Genomic DNA, 4,475 nt, shown 5'->3' with positions numbered 1-4,475 from the left:
CTCGGGAAGAACAGGCTTTATTGAAGGGGAAACAGGGTTGAGGGAGTGGAGGTGAGGGAGAGGCGGACGCCGGGGGGAAACATGGGCACGGGGCCCTGGGGACCGAGGAAGCGAGGAGGCACGGGGAGGAGCCAGGAGGACGCCGTGGAAGAGGTCTGAGTGGAGAGGGCAGGGTGGCAAGCCCAGCTGACGGAGTGGAGGACTGAGGTGAGTGGACCTGGAGGGGAGACAGACAGACAGACAGGGTTAGACACAGCGGAGACAAAGCACAGGGAAACAGAAATGGCACAGAATACGTGAGAGCTTGAGTGGTAAAGTGGCACCGGGTAAGGAGCAACGACGATCAAGCAGCGATGGAGTGGAGATATGCAGGCAGGGATGAGGTTAATTGCTGGCAGGTGTGGCAGGCAGGTGCAGGTGCGGGTCGTTGGCTGGGCTCAGGAGCGGAGGGAGAGAGAGAGAGAGAGACCACCCGCAGGGGAGGAGACACAGGGAGGCAGGCAGAGTACAGGAAAAAAACAGGGGAAAACAGAATCACAAGCAAAAAAAGGAGAAATAAACAGGACACTCACCGTCAGCCGGGCTGCCACCACAACAGTTTTGCTGTTATCGAGGATAATTCATGTGGGAATTTGTTCCCTGAAGCATTTTCCTCATTGTCAAAGAATGAAGTCTATTTCCTGTGATTACAGATACAGCCTGAAAAACTACTTTAATTGTCACATTGTCTGTCTATTTTGCTTCTCTGTTGCCAGCTGACATAGAGAATAGCTCATAATTCAACCCATAACCAATTTACACCTGTATTTACATTAGCTTTGGTCAACATCCAGGTGAGCGTATATTTCCCATGCACAGGAAGTGTATCAGCAAAGATGTTCCTATAATGTAAAAAGAAACGAATAAAGATACTGCAGATTAATGTAGACAACTGCATGACCATGTCATGTGACAGAAATACATCACACACACAGCTATGCACATCAACAAACAGTTACACACTGAATGAGTGCGCTTGAGAGATTGCGTTGTCTTTGAACATGTTTTTCATTCTGGGAATAATTGGCTCCTGTGTGTTTTGCAACAATCAAAGCCAAGTGGAGCTGAAAGACCCCTTACAATGTAATGAGTGTTGCAATACAAGAAAGAGTTAAGTTAAGCTATACCAAAGCCTACATCTGTGAACATACATCTACACATTAGTAAATGTGCTCACACACACTAATACGATCCTGGGTTACATAATGAAACGATATTATGTGTCTCCCGACAGACAATGTGAACCGTGGCATATCTACATTCAATTTAAACATTCTGCTCTTCCTAAATCTTGCTCTCTCTTATGCCATATGCCCAATCACAACAAGCGTTTCTTGGACAGATGGCCAATGGTAATGACCCTTACTCAAATCAGGGTTAAGCCCAGGAAGACAACTAGAAGATTAGTCTGGTTCTCACCATTTAAGGCCCTGAGAATAAGAACATTTGAAGAGGAGGCTGTGGAAACGAGAGGAGATATAGATTAGATTAGGTGGAAATTACTTCCTGATCGAGTCGTTGATGTCCAATTCAACTTCATCTTTATATCAAACAAAACTCTGTTCAAAATGTCTGTATAGTGTAATTACGGATCAGCTTGTTTTGCAACTCTAAATATCATAAAAATGCGGCTCATTAAAATATTGATTCTGAACCAGACAGCAACATCAAACCAGTGTTAAACAAAACCACAGCGCTGATGCCCTCATGACATTTTGGCCATGTCTGACCCACAAATTCAGCTGTAAGTAAAGCAGTGACAAGCTTTACTCCTTTAGCAAAGAAATCTTCTTAGCACGGCCTGATCTGTGGATGTGGCAGCAAGCCCGGAGGAGGATGAGTTCAATGCCTTTAGGTTTTTTATGTTTAAATATCTTTGTTTTGTTTTACAATTTCTTAAATAATTTCAACAATGATGATAAGTTAATGATGATGATAAATGAATAAAAAGTGAATAGTAAACAAACAATTGTTAATGGATGGGATGCAGTTATGAGAATTTGGTAATTATTAGACCTCATGTGGTTTGTGTTTAACTAGAAACACTCGAGGTCTAATAATTATCAACTATAGAAATGTAGGTCAGTAACAGTCATTTTTTTTAACGTGCCTCTGTTGACATCTGTTGTAAACAATAATAATATTGTGGTCATAGATGAGGATTTGTTTTTATTTGATACCAGTTCAGCCCTCTGATTACATGTCATTCCTAAAATGCGCTGAACTTGAGAGCTTTAGGGAAAGTGACATTGTGTGTGCATCTGGCTGTTAACATGCTCTATGCCTTGAGGTTTTTTTCCTCCCTTTCCCCCCACTTTTTAATTTAGTCAAATATACAAAGCTGGTCTTTGCAATCAAGGCCTAAGCACTTGTAGGAAGGGGCTTTACAGACATAATTAAAAGGCCTGAGTGAGAGAAGGCAGCTTTGGCTCCAAAGTGACAGAAGGTGAGAATCTGACACAAGGCTGTTTCGAACATCAGAGATTGAAAGAGGATGATAAAAGAGGAGAAAAGAGTGGAAAGTGAGAAAATAATGAGTCATGCGATTAGACTAGCAGGGATTATCTTCTGTCCACATGTGGCTAGTGTTGTCCACACATGCAGTTCAAAAATAAATAAAAAACATTAATCAAACAGCTATTATTATCTGACCAAATCTAAGATGGGAGTTAAACATATGAACAGAGTTGATGATGAAACTGATCTAATTTAAACTTTTAAGGAAATGTTGTTTTATGTTACTGGCATGAGACTCAATATGCCAATAAAAATATGTGAGGGAGAAGCAAGAAATACTATTCTTAATGTGGAATACTTAAAACAACCATAAGTAACAGCAAATGTGGATGAGCTTGGACAACAGAAAGGCCACGGTGAGAGAAGTGAATTTGAATGAGCGGACACCGCAACGCAGCTTTAATTACACAGCACACTACTGCAATGCTGATTAATTCCAACAATGACCAACTGTACAGGGTCTGTCTGTGTTTATGTAAGTGCTGTACAATTGTAGGAGATGGACGTGAATGAGGGGAGAGAGAGAAAGATAGAGAGAGAGATTTGGAAATTATAGTTGAATCTTTCACTGTACTACTATTTTTTAACAATAAATAAATGATATATTAGCTAGAGTACATTAAATAAGGATACAAGGAACATTAGCAGTAATGTGAATACGACAAGTATTGGGCATGTGCCACTACAATAGTAAAATCACAGAATGTGATTTCAGCAAAAGTGGTACATTTCTGATTCACACCTGTAGACCCATTCAAACCAAACTCATTTCAATAAAATAAGATAACTTAAGATACTTTATTGTCCCAAAAGGGAAATTTGCTTTGGACTCTCTGTTTTCTGCGCTTTGCAAAACAACACAAAAAAGAATCTCTCACACATACTCAAAAGACAAAATGTCAATCAATGAGCCCAAGTCTCAAAATCAACCCAATTTAAAACCTATAAAACTATCAATCTGCTATGTCATACAATCAAGTGTAAATGTTTAAATACAGCTGGGTGTGGCAAAATGTGAGTGGTGGTAACTTAATACATTTATTTTATTTATGTTTATCACAATCTTTGGGTTCAGAGTATTCACACTTTATACAACCTCGACTGCTCTACATTTAAGAAGCATTTGCACCTTTAACATCACTTTTTTTTAGTGCTTTAGTTACTAGTTTGCAGATTCATTTACATACAAAACACATTACATTATAGGTTAAACAAACCATATGAATAACAATGTAATATCTGTTTTAAGGCGGGATTTTTAAATAATCTGAAGAGCTTTACCTAATGGACTGTCTGAATCAGTAGGACCAGTACATTCGTTTAATGTCAAATTATTAACTATTTTGGAAGAAGCATGTTCATCTTGGTGCATTAGCTATTTGTTACTAAGGGGCGCTAAAGAGTCAGTCAGCGCGGTCACGTGACTTCACCAAAATGCAAACCCACGTTCGTCTTTGATACTGAATAAAACCTCGGTAACCTTTGTGCAGATATTCAAATGTTGTAAGTTTCATAACACAGAGCCAACATGTCGGAAAGGCACGGGCGCTGCGTCGTGGATGGCGAAGAAGAAGGAGGAGAAAGAGAAGGAGCCGCTGAAGAGAAGGGGGAAACGGAAAACTGCAAGGTAACGTTAGGTGGCGTGGGGAAAAAAAACAAGACAGACTCTCGGTTTTATGCTTCTTCTTCCTTAGCTCGTTTTGACTAACATATACGCAATTTTTTCAGAGCTGCTTTCTACTGTATGAACGAGAAGGAGCTGGTAGAAGCTGCTGTTTCATATCTTACCAGCGGTGCAAGCGAGGACGTGGTTCTCCTGACTCACCAAAAGGTGGCGCTCTTTCCCTTTGTTAACGGTTGAAATGGTTTTTATACTGGAAAAATAAAATCAGCATCAGAATCGGGTTTATTGCCATATA

General features: G+C 40.2%; 2 long non-coding RNA genes across 2 annotated transcripts; one reads left to right on the top strand and one right to left on the bottom strand.

Annotated features, from left to right (window-relative positions):
• Nucleotides 1-973, bottom strand: LOC119893100. Its single transcript, XR_005442753.1, has 2 exons — nucleotides 573-973; nucleotides 1-217 (listed from the first exon to the last, which is right to left on the bottom strand). It is a non-coding gene; the product is annotated as an uncharacterized LOC119893100 (long non-coding RNA).
• A 3,142-nt stretch (nucleotides 974-4,115) lies between these two features.
• Nucleotides 4,116-4,456, top strand: LOC119894239. The gene is made up of 2 exons (XR_005442893.1): nucleotides 4,116-4,183; nucleotides 4,285-4,456. It is a non-coding gene; the product is annotated as an uncharacterized LOC119894239 (long non-coding RNA).
• Nucleotides 4,457-4,475: the final 19 nt, after the last annotated feature.

Source organism: Micropterus salmoides, unplaced genomic scaffold, assembly GCF_014851395.1.
Source record: "Micropterus salmoides isolate LMB-PRFRI ecotype aquatic unplaced genomic scaffold, ASM1485139v1 Ms_hic_scaffold_8, whole genome shotgun sequence".
NCBI classification, from domain to species: Eukaryota; Metazoa; Chordata; class Actinopteri; order Centrarchiformes; family Centrarchidae; genus Micropterus; species Micropterus salmoides.
The sequence above is the reverse complement of the archived record's forward strand: the minus strand, read 5'-3'. Positions and strand labels throughout refer to the sequence as shown.